Genomic DNA, 18,359 nt, shown 5'->3' on the forward strand with positions numbered 1-18,359 from the left:
TAGATATTGTTAAAGAAATTCAAGAAAAGTTGAATTAACAATGAACTTTATTGAGTTATCTGAATCATCCAGTAATAAATTTAGATGGAATTTTAATATCCACAGATCCTTCATTAAGTTCAATAATAATTCCATCACCAATTGATAATTCAATAAGCAAAATCCTGAATAGCAGTAATAGATGTTCCAGCATTTATTGCTAGAAGTCTAATATTTATTGTTAGTGCAAAAAGTTGATAATTGTCCCAAATATACGAAGAGTTAATGATGGAAAAAAAAAGATGTCTCTCTCGACCCACCTAGAATAATAGGAAAGATTCGCTTGAAGTCTTAACCAAACACAACAACTTCTAAAGAAAGATCACTAGCTAAAAGATTACTTAACTTTAAAATATTCTTTAAACATCTATCAATAGCTTCAATATAAAACTTGTGTGCCAATAGATCCTTATGCTATATTAGCAACTTTAGTTTAATAATTAATAACTTTAGTTTAAGTATTAATAATACAATTTGTCATAACTTCAACCTAGTTATGAAATAACAAATATATTATTATTATTATATTAACAACTTTATCTTTGTTATGTATGACTTTAGTTTAGGTTTTAACAACTACATTGTTTATTATTTTATAGAGGGCCAGAAATGTAATTACTCCATTTTGTGGTATTGTTTCGTCATTTACCTATTTTGAAGGGATTTATTTGTCATTTTCTTGAATATATATATATGTATATATGTATGTATGTATGTATGTACACTACCCCCACATTTTAAAATTTCTAGGTCATTCACTGGCAAGACTAGGCTAGCTATCAACTTGGTGTCTAATCCGTATATACCAAGATTAGGATCAATCTAACCTGACATAAAGTCTAGGTCTGGTGTTCTTTTGGAAAAAGTATCAAATAAATTTAAAAAATAACAAATAAAATATATACACTAAATTATCTCCATTTAAAACTATTTTTTCTTGAAAAAATAATATTCTTAAAATTATAAAGACTCCATAATTATATATTATTTTAAAAAATTAAATTTTGAATTAAAATAATATATTATTTTTTAAAATATATTTCATGATAATAACAAAATAATTTATAATAGGTATAATCCATAAAGAAAAATAATTTATAAATTCAATTAATATTAATACAAATTTAAAATAATATATATATATACATACATATACATCTTCGGTCGGGTAGGACCAAGTTTGAGCTCAACCTGATATCTAGTCTGATCCAATCTCCTAAATGAGATTGGACTTGCTAGGTTATCGGGTTGATATTACACCCCTAATATATAGTAAATTTTTATCTATTAATTTTTTATTATCTATATTATTCTTAAATTACTATAAGTTTTAAAATTTTGATAAAACTATTTTTATTCATATTTATCTTGAGTTTAAAATTACTGGAGTTATTTTTTATCAATTTGAATATTAATGTTAAAATATTTTGATAGAAATATTTTTCAAATAAATAAATTTTTAATATGATTTGAAATTAATTGTTTAGAAAAGGGATTTTTTATTTGATATTAATAATATAATTCCTACCAAAAATTTTCTTCTTTTTATTTTTTGATATAATTACTCATTACTCTTGGGTCAAGTCGGGTAGGATTATATTGGAGGTAAATCTCTCCTAATAAATATTTGATATTATTAAATTAAATATGGGTTGAAATTAAATGGTCATAATTTTGGGATATATACAACATTTAATTAGAAAAGTGATTTTTTTTGGTAAGAATAATAAAATAGTCACCAATAACTTTTCTTCATTTAGTTACTAATGTCTTAAAAAACTACTATATAATGAGTATGATAAATATATTAAATATTTTTTTAACTGCTCATAATTATCCTTTTATTGAAGGCAATTTTATTTAAGTCATGTTTGTGTACTAAATGTTGGCACTATTCACAGTGAGAGTTCAAAATATCACACGGCTATGATTATTATTTGATATTGAATCTCTCATTTTTCTTTGCAAAATAAAAATCAATAGAAGAAGAAACATTACTTGTTGTGAATAAATGAAAGAATAAATAAAAATTATCAACGTAAATACATGATGGGATTGAAAGATACTGATAAATCTATCTGTACAATAAACTCAAGAATGACAGAGTTAATCAAAATTCTTGTAATTCAAGTAGTAAATTCAAACTAAATTCCAAATTGAAGTCACTTATATACAAACTCAATTAGTATTTTAATTTCATGTAAATTTAAATTTCTAAAGTCCAATCTCACTTCGTCTTTATCATTTTTTCTCAAACTCCTCCATTGTTCTTTTCACAGCAATCAATATACTTCCTTTTAATTATGAAATATTGTATTTTACATAAATCCATCCAAATATAAACAATTGAAATTCAAATCACAATATTTTATAATTATACTTGCAAAAATAACTTGACATCATAAAATAAATTAGTTTTCAAATAGAATTGCTCAATAGTGTCTAATCATCATACTTCAAATAGGATTTTCCTTAATAGGAGGGTACCAAAAGGCAAAAAAACATATGAAATACATGGAAATTCATGCTACTTTCTTTCACCAATTGAATCTTATGCTACTTTTTTAAACAAATTAGATATCTCAATCCATGTGTGCCAAATAAAATTTTTTTGAATAATTAGGCAGGGCTCACAAATTTTTATTAAAAATGTCAAGCTAATTTGTCAAATATAAAGTGAAAAATAAAAGTTGAAGAACATAAAAAAAAATAAATAAGTGAAATAAAAAGCATAAAGTATAAAAAATTTAATCAATTTTAAATTGGTTTGGAGATTATATGGTTGATTAAAAAATTATTCTAAGTATTTTTTGATCATACAGTTTTGAAGTTAATAAGCTACCAATTTTAAATTTGGAAATAGCACACATAAATATTAAAATTTGATTATATTTAACACAGATAATTAAGTATATAGGAACTTATCAAATTTCATCCAAATTTAAATAATTGAAATTCAAGTCACAATATTTCATAATTATATAAAAATAAGTTGGTAGCATATGTGATGTTTGATTAGGAGCTCATAACAATATTGAAGTGAGTGAATTTGAATCTCACATATTCAAATTATATCACTAACTATACTTTTTAAGTTTACATAAATAACTAATTAAAAAAACAGTCTAGAATTTACCTATAAATCAACAACCAAACCTAATTCTCGAAGCACATAATTAATTAAAAAAAGACACTTGAGGATCAAAAAATATTTTTAAAAGTATATCTGAATAAAATATATCCTGATTTTTTACAGTCTTTTCTCGTTTCTTTTTAATTTTTTATTAATTTATTAATTTACATTATACCCTTATCAACTTACTCTAATTTATCATTCATTTCGTCTACCGATATGATGGGTGGAGAAAATTTATCCTTTGTTTGGATGAGAAATAGTTGAGAGGAAAGAGAGATAAAAGAAAATGAAAAGAAGAGAAAATTGAAAAAAAATATTATCTCTCATAGTGTTTGGACTAAAAGAAGGAAATAGAGAGAAAAGAAAATGAACAAATATAACAATGATTACAATACCTCATGTCAAAATATATTATATTTCATATAATTTTCTTTATAAAAATAAATTGAAGGAAAAGAATATATTAAAATTAATTTCTTCAAAATAACTTATAATCAAAATTATTTATTAAAAATATATTTTTATATTATTATACTTTAAAACCATATAATTTAATGAAAATATATTATTTTTGTATTTAAAAATAAAAATTGAACAATTTTTTTATATTTAAATGACTAAAATGGAAAAAATTATAAATTCATCTCACCAAAAGTAAAATTTAACAGCAAAAGTAGAAACAAAACCAGAGTTGCTTACCAATTGCTTTACTTGATCATCACCATGAAATGGAATTAGATATATCAAAGAATTTGAAAAAAATGAACAGGCCTACCAATGAAAAAACATTTTAAAAGATGAGTAGTCATGGTGATGAATTTTATACAAATAGTAAAAAATTCTATACAAGTTGAATTGTTTGATGATGTTCACTCAGCCATAATTCAAAAATGAATTACTCAAATCATGCATGATATGCTAGTCACACCTCATAATTATTCTTGCTACAAAAAACAAACATCAAAGAAATGAATAACCCAACTAGTAAAATAGAAAATAATTAATTCTCATATAAATTATTGAAGAGACAAAAAATAATGATAAGGTATCTGAATATACAATAGCTTCAAACATAAATGGAATGTAGCAACAAAAACCAAAATCAATGAATGAACATGTATCTAGTCAGCTCTATTTATAATTAGTATTAAGGTTGATGTTAGATGAAATTTTGAATTTAAACTTTCAATCAAATAAAATTCAAATTAAATTAAAATCCAAAGAAAATAATTAATTATTAATTCAAGCAAGGATGATCATTAATATTAGCATATATAAATTGAAATTGAAATTCAAGCCATCAATTTATAATCTCAATATAATTTAAATTTGAATATATTTTATAATATTTTTTTTTAAATAAGTAGATTTCTCATTATCTGTTATCCAATGATATAATGATAGAATAATATGATCAAAAATATATTTTAGTTTAGATTATATACTCCAAAAAAATATTATTACCAAAAAATAATAGAAGAAAAACATATCAAGAGCTAATAGGTCATTTTTTAAATTTGGTCATCTTAATTTTTTTTGTCACACCTTAATTTTCTATCAAAACATTTAATATGAAAATAATTTTTGTTACTATAGCAGAAACATAGAGAAAAAAATTCAAAGAATTAAAAATGGACATTATACCAAAAAAATAATACAAGGAAAACATATTTAGAGCTAATAGACCATTCTCAAAATTTGTTTATTTTATTTTTTTCTGCCTTAATTTTCAATTAAAATTTTTAATATTAAATATATAAAAATGTTGATTCGAATTTCAAATAAATGGATCCAAAATCTAACCCACACATTTATAATTTATTATAAAATAGATATTGATTTTTTTAAATAAATTTTTTAAATTAAAGTATTTTATCTAACAGGAACAATTTAACTGAATATATAGTATGCTCATCTTCAATATTTTTTTTAATTCTATTTCTTTTTAACATATTTGCAATCAAAACAAAAAGATCTAGCTAAATAAAAATAAAATATCAAATAGATTTTAAGGAAGATTTCAAAAATTATATGCATATTTGAAGCTTAATTTTAGAAAATTATTAGGATAGATAAAAAAATTTTAAAATCAGATTAATTTCTCTCTCTCTCTCTCTCTATATTAATTTGAATTCAAATATATAGATATTTTTTAAAAAATATCCTCCACACACATGGCAAATGACTTTTAATAAAATATAATTTTAGAATTGTATGAAAAATATAAAATAATGATTTTTGGCATATCTTTTAGAGTGGATGAAAATTTTAAATAAATAGATATTAATTTAAATTTATATATAATTATATTTGAATTTGAAATTGATAAAAATTAATTTTGTATACATCTAAAAATTGATAATTCATCATGCATCTAACTCCAAATCTAAATAATATATTTTATATGCATTAAACAATAATAAATTATTTTAAACTTAATGGCAAACTTTACTTCAGAACACAAAATTACAGAAAATGTATTCTGAAATATAAGATTACAGTAAACTCATAAATGAACACGTGACATTTTTTTTTCATAATTTTTAATTTTATTTTTATATATATTATGATTTGCTAGACAAGTTCTTATAGACTAGGGAACAATTATAACATTTTGCAATAATTTTTTACTATATTTGCATATTTCAGGATATTCTTTTTGTCATTCTCCCTCTAGCTGTGCCTTGACGATCGATACAAATATAAATAATATTAATGTTGATCGAATTCATAATAATAAAGTCATGTGTAGGTCATTTTACGTCATTATTTTTTATTGCAAAAAAGGAACAAGCAAAACCAAACAAGCGACCATCAATAAGGAGCACCACACGCCAATGCTTCTCGGTGTCGGCATTTCCTTTAAAGCAAAACTAACAACAAATGTTTTTATCATCACATAAAAGATAAAAAGAAGATTAGGACAAACCAGTAACATACACACACGGATACAGCAAACACCATTAATTCCTGATGTTAATAATCAATTGTACTGTGATTCAATCATTCAATCAGTGTTGTTTATCTTAAACTAGGGTTTTTTTTTTAAATTTGCATTCAACAAGTGATATAAATTCACTCATTCAATAAATATTTCAATTACAATTATTTAAATTTTATTAATATTTAAAAATTATTAAGATATATTTTTTAAAAAAAAATTAAAACGAGTATCATGAACATTACATTCCTTACTTATGCAATTCCTTGGATTGTTTGGAACTGATTTTATTTTATTATTTTGAAAATTAATGTTTTATAAAACTTGTTTTAAGAATAAAAAAATAATGAAAGCATGTATTTTTTGCATTCTCCCTTATTCTCTAAAACAATAATCCTAGAACATTTAAAAGATATTTATTTTTCTATTCTTCATAATAATATTTGGTTTTTCTTGTTTTCTAAAACATTTCCTGAAAATGCATTGCCAAACAAATGTTTCTTATTTTTTTCTTAAGAACAGAAAACTGTTCTCAAATAGGTTGTTAAACAAGTCCTAAATGACTAAATCTTTAATGGTTCTTCAATTAAATAGAATGTTGATATCATATCACATAAAACGTTTATTGAAATAATAGATTTGTGCCACTCATTGAATCCAAATTCTTTACTAGTTTTTTATTCATGAAAAATTATTTAACCAGGTGATTTTTCTCAATGAAATTCGTACGTCCTTAAGTATTGGGGTTAATTATTCAGGAAATTAAATGACCCTGGTTCGAACCTTTTCAATTTTTAATTCATATATATGTGTGTGTGTGTAAAGAATTACTATTAGTTTATACTTAAATATTGTGTATTTTAATTAGAAGCAACCTTTTTAAATATGGTTTTAATTTTTCTTCAGTCAAGATTCAAACCTTCAATTTTGCTTAAGACAAATCATGGTTTTTTTTTTTTTTATTTGATCCACCTTCCCGTTGATAGATCTCTCGCTTTACATGAAAAGAGACTGTAAACTCCATGTAAAAAAATATTTACAATAAATATGGATAATGTAGCTTTTAGTCTTTCACGTTTGCTTCAGTTATTAATTTAGTTATTCAAATTTATTTTTTATTAATTAATCTTTTAAATTTATTTCAGTTATTAATTTGGTTCTTATTATATAAAAAGAGTATAACAGTGTTACAATTTGGTATTATGAATAACATAATATTAATTGCAGTCATGTAGATTAATGAAAAAGTACAATTATTTAAGGAGTAAAAATAGAATATGAAATTTTCAAAAAAAAAAATAAGAGAATAAAACCCATTGTAAGAATATTGATACAAAGTACTTGATTTGAAAATTAATTTATTCTCATTTAACTACCAATTGTTAAAATATTTTACATATTAAATTATTTTAAAAGTTAATTTATGTTTTAAAATTTAAAAAATTTATGTAATAATTTTAAAAAATATAAAAGATTAAATTAATATAAATTAAATTTGAGAGATTAAATCGATAGTTAAAACAAACTCAACGTATTAAAAGTTTTATTATTTTAAAAAAATATCTTTACTTGTACAAGTGTGTGGAAATAATAATTATTTAGGTAGTTTAGTAATTATTGGATTCTATAAAAACAAATTATTGGAAAAGTGTGATTCTAAACTAAAGCATTTGACTAAAAATGTTCCGCCCTTATCTTAAACTTGAACATGAAAGTATAGTTTACGAATGAAAAGCTCAAATTAATTATGAAATATTTTCTTTTCAGTAAAAAAAATAAATAAATTATAATATTTAATTTTAAGTCGACAAAAGGGTACATAGCCACGTAGGATAGGAGTGACGCTGTGAGGCCACGTCACACCCACACACACACACACACAAAGACCTTCACTTGATAACTGGAAAAGCAGATGGTGGCCAGGACCTATTAATGACCCTATGGCGTAGCCACATTTTTCTCTTTTTTGTTCTCTGCAACTTGTTGGCTATGAATGGATAATGACATCTACATGAAAGGTCCTCAATTATTTTCAAAAATATACTTCGTCTTATTTTTATTCGATGATGTTTTTCTAACAAAATTCAATCCATGATATAAAGTATCATGTAACAATATCTAATAATTTTTATGTTTGTCCATCGAAGTTTTAATGAATATAATGATCTTCTAAATGGTGAGCAGGGATTTACATTCTCTTAATCAATAAGATTAAAATTGAATTTTGTTAGATTTTTTCTTATAAATTTAACAATGTAACAATATGTTTTAAGACACATAAAAATACTTGAAACACTCTATAAATAGGAACTAAAAGAATTATGCTATAAAGTGATTAGATTCTTTCATTTCTAATAACTCCTATAAGATAAGATGATGTAAATACAAGAGAATGAGATTTTAGAGACTGATTTATTAAAAAAAGTTTTAAATTATAATTATAGCAAACAACATACATGACATATAGATAGGTTTTAGTATTGTTGGATTTAAATTTTAATCATGGGTAACTCCCTTTTGTTTATTTTTCTTTTTACTTAATAGTATAAGAAATAAGTTTTATCAACAATAAAGATTATCTCCTTCGAGGTATTGAGAATACATGGTAAACCTCTTTCAACTAAATTATTATATATACAATGAGTCTTAAGTATAAGTGATAATAACTCCCACCACTCATGTTAACTTTAATGGGTAACTCACCTTCTATGAGCATGTTCATTTGCAAGGCTGGCATCATGTATTATAGAATTTAAAAAAAAAATCAATTAACTATAATATTAACATACATATTTATAATATTATTAAAAATTCCAATTTAATTAAAATAAAAACAAATTTTCATGGAAAAAATACAAATAGCTTTGATGAAAATAGTGGCAACTGAATCACATAGGAGATAATTGAGTATTCTTAAATAAATTTTCGAGTTCGAGTATTTCAGGTAATATGATTACACAGACACAAGGTATAGAACTCACCTAGTTATTTATTTTTTAAAAAAAATTACAATCTGCTTATTGAGATATTACTATGAAATTTTAATCCTTAATATCTTAAGAAGCTGATAGAAAAAATAAAAATAAAAATGATCAATAAACTGTAAATTACTCCCTCCGGTCCTATTTATAAGTCATTTCTACCAACCTCATCAATACCAATACAATAAAAGTACAAGGAATAAAGTAAGTAAAATTCCAAACATGCCCCTATATAACAAATCTAAAAAGTAATGTCCTATTACTTTTTCTCTCTCATGAAGGGTAATTTTGAAAATACCTCTCAAATATTACCTAAAAAGACGTACCGTGACTTATAAATGGGACCAAATACACCTTCTAAAATTGGACTTATAAATGGGACCGGAGGGAGTATAAGAAACTAAATATCTGGAAATCCACCATGTAGCTGCGTGGGAAATAGAGCAATAGGAGATGCCGTAAAAGTCGCATTCGTGTGACAGAGAACAGAAGCTGTACGTACAAATGCCTTGACTCCAAAAAACTGCTATTTTTATTACCCACCTGGCCTCAAACTTTGTGCGCTCTCGTATTCAATTCTTCTCATTTATATGTCATTTTTAATTTATTTATTTAAATAAAAAATCTTAACTTTTATTAATTTTATCTTAAAATTTACTTAATTTTTATCTTTACCTCCTAATAACAAAAAAATTATTTTTAACAATTATTTCTAACATTTAATCAGGGCAGAAAAATAAATATATATATAAAACATAATTGAATATCCTATAAATGAAGCAACAAGTTAATTTTTTCTTTCTGTTATATAAATATGACCCCATGAATATCTTGTTATTTATTTGGGAGACAATTTAATCACCTGTTAATTTTGATTCAATTATAATTTAATTTTAAATTTTAATGTATTATAATTTAATTTTTAAATTTTAACTTGTTATAAGTCTGTTCCTATAGTTTTAACTATTTAAAATATTAATATTTATATTTTAAAAATAAAATTATTTTAAAATTTAGAAACAGTAATTTTAAATTACTAAAAGCTTTATTTTATGTTTGACAAGAGAGTATATTTTCTACCGTATGATTGAGGAAAGAAAAAAGAAAAATGTCATTCAAAAATCTGTAAAAATTATTATTCATGACTGAAAATCAAAATAAAATAGATTTTTGTTAAAATAAAAAGATGTACTTATTTTTTTTTAATAGTGACTTGTTAGTGTTTCTTGTCTATGAATAACATTTTTCATAGGTCCATAGATATTATTTTCCCAAAGAAAAATGGGGGTTGAAGAAATTGAGGGGAAAATAACATGTAAAGCCCACATATTTTATTTTAAAAAAAATTCTATCCAAATATGGGAAACTTTAAAAAACTTTACTTATAAATTTATTATATTGTGAGGGATTAATTCATTCTATTAGACCTAATTCACATTAGTTTGATTGTCAATTTTCTAGTACTGTGTCTTAAATATCACACAAATCAATTTTTAACATACAACACACGGACATTGATTCGCACAACACAAAATTTGAATCTTCGTACTTTCTCTGTAAAATTTTCACTAATTAAATGTGAGGAATATGTGAAATTTTTTAGAAAATCAATATTTTAACTAACTTTTTTAAACACAAGTTAATTAATAATAACTTGTACTTGGGAGAGTGTAACTTATAGATATAAGACTTTTGCATATAATAACTTGTATTATAGGATTAAATTAAACAAATAACTCAACATTTATTATATTTTACATTATGACAGATTTATTATAATTGTCAGTAATATATCATTGTCTATTAATAATACACCTCTTATATATCAATATAAATTGGCTATACTTTTAAATTTTTAAAAATTTGATCTGTATTTTTTAGAAATAAGATTTTTTTTTCACCTAGTGAGCTAATTTATCCCACAATAATGTGATTAAATATTAATGATTTGAAATGACAACACTATATATATTTGATCTTTTTCTCAAAGGCTCCTATTCTAACTACCTTCCTTCCACATATTACCCGTCAATTTCGTTATCAGTTGTCCAATTAACAAAAATAATTCATTCTTATTGATGTTCAATCAATTCAGATTTTGTGATCCATATTGCAAACTCAAAAACGTTTTCTTCATCATTGATTAATTTCGATTGTCATGTATTTGTAGCACTAATTATTAAAATCCTCCATATTTGCAAAATATGCCCCCTTTTTTTGCTAGGGAATCCAAAAATATTTTTAATCGTCTGTAAATTCTTTTATTTTGACGTCCTCTACTTATATATATATATATATATATATATTATTTCATGTCTTAATTATATGGCATATAATCAACTAATTCACGTATATTATTAAAAAAAATTTGGCCGAGTCAGCTAGTCACCATCCTATTCCCTATATATTGTCATGTAAAAAAATGTGCATCACTGTTCTTTTAATAAGGATATTAAATGAGGGAGACAAAGAGAGTGAAATAAATTATGATAATGTGAAAAAATATTAAACATAATAAGAAGGACAAAGAATATTGAAATCCTATATTTAAAATCAAAATAAATCCCTCAAATATATCATACACTTAGATTTTAGAACCATAGATGGAGCATACAACGTCCATCGTAGCTTCACCAAATTATTTAAAAACTATTTGAAATAATCAAAATTATTTGAAAAAAATAATTCAACACGGATTATGAAATTTTCAGCTCCCTTAAATTTGTCTCAATCACTAATTTAATCTCTAAAGTTTAATTTTTATTGATTTAGTCTTTTACGTTGTCTTAGATTATCATGTTGTTAATCGTTTAAATTTTAAAATACAAATTGACTCTCAATTAATTCAATATATAAAATATATTGATATCCTGATATGTATATATATTTAAATGAGAACAATACTAGTCCTTCTAATTATTTTAATTTTATCAATCTAGTCCCTTACACACCATTTTTTTAGCATGTTTTTTCCCTATTATACATAGTTGTTGTTAATATTCTATTATATATCAATGTATATAGGTTTTATCAATATAACCTCCTTTTTAAATAATAAGAACTAAATCGATAATCAAGCTAAACTTGAACAAATTGATAAAAATTAAACTTAAAAGACTGAATTAATAAATGATGCAAATATAAGGAACTAAAAATTTTATTATCTCAAATAATTAAAATGAAAGAGTTGCACCAATAAAAATAATAAATGAAACCACAACAACACTCCATCCATTAAAAAATATAAGATATTTTAATAAAATTATACTTCCAATAAGTTATTTAATATCTTTAAATTAAGACCATTTTTTTTCATATATGCTCTATCTCTTAAAGATGAATAGTTGAGTCATTTATCTATTTAAGATATTAAAAAACTCATTAATTATATATTAAAAAACTAAAAATGAATGACTCATATTTTTAAACAAGAAAAAATTCATTATATTTTTAAATGGAGAACACAATAATAATAATAATAATAATAATAATAATAATAATAATATATGATAGTGAAAAATTAGTGATGGAGATGAGTGTACGTGGATACCTAACAATGAATGGCATGATGATGATGGAGTAAGTAAGAAAAGCGAGAAGGGATGAAACATTTATATAAAGAGCATGCACACCCACGTGATTAGCGTAAAAGGAAAACAGAGTGATTTGAAGTTTGAAAAACGCAAATGCAATTTAAGTAAAACCTGACACTCATACACAGTGCATGAATCGCATTATTCGCTTCCCAATTGGCTCGCTGCCTGCCTAAGAGTCACCATCCATCTATCATAGCTCTTGGCTTTCTAAACTTTGGTTTTAACTACATGACAAGTTACGTGGGAGTGTGGGACAATAGTAATTTGATTTTCATGTGGGATCAAATCTCATGATGAATATATCAACAGGTAAAAAAAAAAAAAGCTCATTAATGAAACCAATTATAGGTGTTAGTCTCATATTAGAAGATATTATGATGTGTTAAACATTAGCTCTCAAGTTCCTGGCTATGTAAAATAAGTTGAAACTTTTTTGTCTTGTGAAAAATTATGGCCCTATAACATTTTATATGTCGCATTAAATTAAGGTGGATTCTTAGTAAATATATACAAATTAGGGTAGATTTTTTACGTAAGGTTTTTTGTCAATCAATAATTTATAAATACATCTTTAGATGAAATAATTAGAGGTGTCTTAGAGTATGCTTGGATTATTTTCTAACTTAAGTTAGAATGTGTGTCAACTAAGGTTAAGATGAGAAAAGTTTAAAAAACTTGTTTGGATTACAAAAAAATTACAACTTGAGTTAGAGCCTGAATGAGCTTTTTCATTAAAGTCATAATTTTTAACTTTGTATTCACGTTACCTTGTGTATTGATTTGGTGACTTATGCTTTCTCTCTCTTCTCTTCTATTTTAAATATTTAAAATATTTCACTTATTAATGATAATTTTAAATTTAATATTTTTTAGTTATTAATTAGTCAAAAAATATAAAAAAATTAATATTTATTTTTTTCATTAAACATTTCAACTGGCTTTTAAATCAAACTGTCTAAATGAATTTCAGTTTATATAATTGACTTTTAAAAAAAGATATTCAAATATAAATCACATTACATTCATTGACTTTTTTTCTAACTTCAGTTTGCTAACTTCAGTTGAATCCTAACTTCAATTGTGAATTTTTTTAATCCAAACATACACTTATAATACGGACTAAATGAAGTATATAAACTTGTACTAAATTTTGCCATCTATTTTAAGATAACAATTGAAATTGGCTTAAAAATAAAAAAGATTAACATTTGTTACATGGACTCTTATAAATTTGAGTATTTTAAACTCAACTCAAATTGAGTTTGATTTACATGAATTTGGCTTTAGTGATAAGACTAATATATATATATATATATATTTGTATCATATATTTTGAAGCAAGCAAACAAGCAAGATATTTAGAAATGAGAAGGATAGAGAGAGAGAGAGATGACAAGAAAGATGGTGGGGGAATGAAAAGGGGGAAAAGGGCAAAGAGAAAGAAACCGAAAAAGGGGTCCAAAGTCACATGGGCGGAGCTGGGGAGAGTGTAGAGGACGTGTGAGGGTGCACGTGAACACAGCACCAAATTAATTCATTAAGTCAATCCCATCCCTTTAATCCTTCCTTTGTTGCGTCTAATCACTTCTTAAATCATTTCCTAAATCACTTTCATCTTCATATATTCCCTCCACAACTTCCTCAATTCCCTCTCTCTCTCTCTCTCTCTCTCTCCCCCCTTCCTTCCTTCTAATTCTTCATTGTCACAAGTTACAAGATATTTTTAAATAAAGTTATGCATATTAATAAAATTTAACAAATAATACACTTTATAATTTTTTTAAAATAAAAATATAATTAAATTTTTAAAAATACTATTTATTTTATGTAACTTTATTTCTTTCGATTATATTTATGAGTCACTTCTGAAATATTTTATTGGAATGAAAAAAAATTCAAACCCCATTAGCTTTGTATAAACATTCAATAAGTTTTCAACTGCATGTACCCCTATTTAGTATACATACTTTAAAAATAAAAACTATACTCTCTCGATCTTTATTATAAGACACTTTCAACCGTTTCATGCATATTAAAAAATATTATTTTTTATATCATACAAAAGTAAGACGTACTTTTATTTTTACCATTAGTTTTGAATAATAATACAACTATATTAAATATCTTTATACTAATCAAGAAGGGGTGAAATTGAAAAAATAGTTTAATTATTACAATGTGTTTTATATTTTAGATTAAAAATTACTTTTAAAGGTGTCTTATAAATAGAATTAGAGGGAATAACATATAATAACTTTTTGATCATTTAATATGGGCAAAAGGGCAAAGGTGGGTACTGCTAATAATTGAGATGCTTTATAAATATGATCAAAACAAACACTTTCTCTCTGTCCTATAAATAGGATCAAAAGTAAAATATGTGAAATATCAAATAAAGAGAGAAAATATAATAAAGAGGGAAGGGTAATATTAGAATAAGTATAATTAATGAAACTTTATTTTTATTAAAATATCTTATATTTTAAAATACTAAATTATATTTAAAAGTGCCTTACAAATTTGGATGGAAGAAGTAATTTTGTAAAAACAACGATGTCATATTCATAAAAATTAAAAAGATAGTATCCTAAAAATACTCCTATACCAGCTTATTTAGTTAAAGGGAAGTTGTAACTATTAGTACCTAAATTTGTTTCCATTCATTGATTCATCTCTTGAATTTTGACTTAATCTTTTTATTTTTATTTTTCACTTTGTGTAACTCAGTTACGGTAATTTTTTAACTCAATCAATTATATGGACTAAATTATATTAAACAAAGTTTAAGGACTAAATCAATAATTAAAAGAAAGATTAGAAACTAAAAGTTACGTTGTTACCTTTAACTAAAATATAACCACATTTAATATATTGTTTTTGCAACAAATTAAAATGAACATTATAGTTCTTAGCAATGCTTCTCCTTTCTGCCAAAAACTTTTGGTTCCATTGGCACGATAGTATTCTCATAATGCTCACGTCTTGACATTTTGTCAACTCCAAAAAAAAAAAAAAATACATAACGGTAGGGATGGTTGTCCGCAGACTCCCTAGTAATTAAGTTAATATGTCACATATGAAAACATAGAACAATAATACAATACAATATCTAACTGGTAAAAATATTTTCTAAAAAGGTAGAAAATGTATATTTAATTGTTTTATTTAAAAAAAAAACTATTTTGACGTTCCAGACATTGTTTCATAATTTTGGCACCAAGGTTCAAGCATAGGTCCCAATCTATGATTATTGCTTTAACTATAGTGATAGCCTAGTAGGTAGCGGTAATAGCTCAACCTTAATTAATCATAACAGAATCCTTTTACATCCACTTTGCCTTGTTACGGATTACCCCTTCGACAACACTCAATTCATTGGAATTCACCCATCCAGGTCTCTCATATTCTCTCAACAGAGCTATATTGACATGTTTAAAGAAAACTATATAAACAATGCAGTATACTTTTTTTATTAAAAAATATAATATATTTTTAATTGAATATCACTCTTTAATAAAATAATTATTTATTTTTTAATTAATATTATTTTTCTTTATTTACTCTTATTAAACACTCTACAATAAATATAAAGTTATTATCAATATGAGCATTTTTTTAAAAAAAAAAGAAATGGTTATACTTTGAAAAACTAAAAATGCCTTACATTTTTTAACAGAGGGAGTATAAAATAATAGAAAGGTCTTAAAAGAATCAATTAATTCATCATAGATCTCAAATGTTAAATTTCAAGAATTTATAAATTTGACTTTTAATTTTATAACTTTATTGTGATGAATTTATAATTTATTTTTTAAATTTTAATATGGTTAAGGAATAAATAAATTTATTTTTTTGTTAAAATTTAAAATATAAGTTATAAATTTATCATAATATAATTGTAAAATTGAGAGTTGAACTCATGAATTTGTAAAATTTAACATTTAAAAATTAAATTGAATTAATCTTTTTGAACCACTCTGTCATTTCCCCTATAGTCTTTTACAGTTCACGCAATAATGATATCTCTATTTTAACAATCAACGTCAAGTCAATAATTTTCCATTGCTGTAACTACAAGCACAACCACAATTAATTTCTTTTCCCTTGGTCATGCAACCACAATTAATTTCATGTTCATAAGAAGACCATATCTCTTCTATAAAAGCAAAGTTATTGCGTGAAAAAGAAAAAGGTTAATATATATCATTTATTAAATATCCTGTAAAATCTTACGAAAAATATAATGTAAAATTAAAGGATAATATAATTTTTAGTTCATAAACTTTATCTTCACTTACTGATTTAATACTTGAACTTTGATATAATATAACTAAATCTCTATAATTTATGAAATTAAAAAATTATAGAAACTGTAGTGTACCAATTCAAAAATACTATGAAAACTAAGTTATTTCAAATCAAGAAATTAGAGGGATTGAGATGTTCCTAATCAAAATTTATATTTTTTCTAAAATCAATACTTTAAACAACGTAATATTTTTTTCAAAATTTTCGTCCACCTGAAATAATACTAACCAAAAACTGGTAATAAAAAAAAGAAGAAGTAATACTAACCAAAAGGCTAAAATTAGTTTTAGATAGCCGCTCTGCCAGCCATGTTCTTCAACCATTGTCTCGTCCCATTTGGATCAGGAGAATAAAAAATAAATACACTTTATATATAAACTAGGCATGCATGGACCCAATATTGCAGAGTCAAGACAGTGGGTTTAGGAGTTCCACAAACTCCAACAACTATACTATATATACCACATTGAGGTTTTTAAATTTAAATAAATGTATATTGATTTTAGTATTGAGCTAGTTTAACTCTGGGTTTAAAGAACTTAGTCCTACTATTTATAAGGTGCATTTGTTTCGGTTTATTTTAAGAATTTTTTTAATTTTTTAAAAATAATTTAATAAGATAAATGAAGGAGAATGTTTTCACAATGCGGATATAAAAAAATATTATAAAATTACAAAAATATTAAATAATAAATTATTTTTATAAAGTAAAAATTGAAAGGGACATCATCAAATTAAAAATTTAAAATAATGTCTGTTATTAAAAAAAGTAATTATTAGTCAGTTATTTTTAAATTTTACGATAAGTTTTTCTTTTTATAAAACTTCTATAGAATAAATTTTTTAATAAAAAATTTTTAAAATATCTAAAATAATTTATTTTCTAATCTTAAACAAAACTCTTGAAGAATATAAATTATTTATTTTTCTATATTAATTAAAAAAATAAGTGAATGATAGTTGCATCTCAACAGTTCAATTTATTAGTGGCAAAATTTCAAAACATTTCGTTAAACGATAAGTTGCAAATATTATTTTAAATAATAAAAATATAAGATTTTCATTTGTAAATTATTAAAAGAGACAATGAGACCTAAACGTACGATTTGCAAGTGAGACTCTTATATTTGCTTTCACCTGAATATGTTTCCAACTCATGTTTTAGTAAACTATACATACTTATGCAATGTCGAGGTTTTTCATTTTAAAACATATATATAGCTTATAATGTTAATTAGTTAGTTGTAAATCCATATATGCTTGAATTTAAATTAAGTCATGTTATCTATTATTTATGAATTATGTAACTTAAACATACCATATTAACATAATATATATTAATTAGGAAAAAAATACAC

Source organism: Prosopis cineraria, unplaced genomic scaffold (assembly GCF_029017545.1).
Source record: "Prosopis cineraria cultivar Desert tree isolate PC_DT_omini unplaced genomic scaffold, ASM2901754v1 PC10, whole genome shotgun sequence".
Lineage (NCBI taxonomy): Eukaryota > Viridiplantae > Streptophyta > Magnoliopsida > Fabales > Fabaceae > Prosopis > Prosopis cineraria.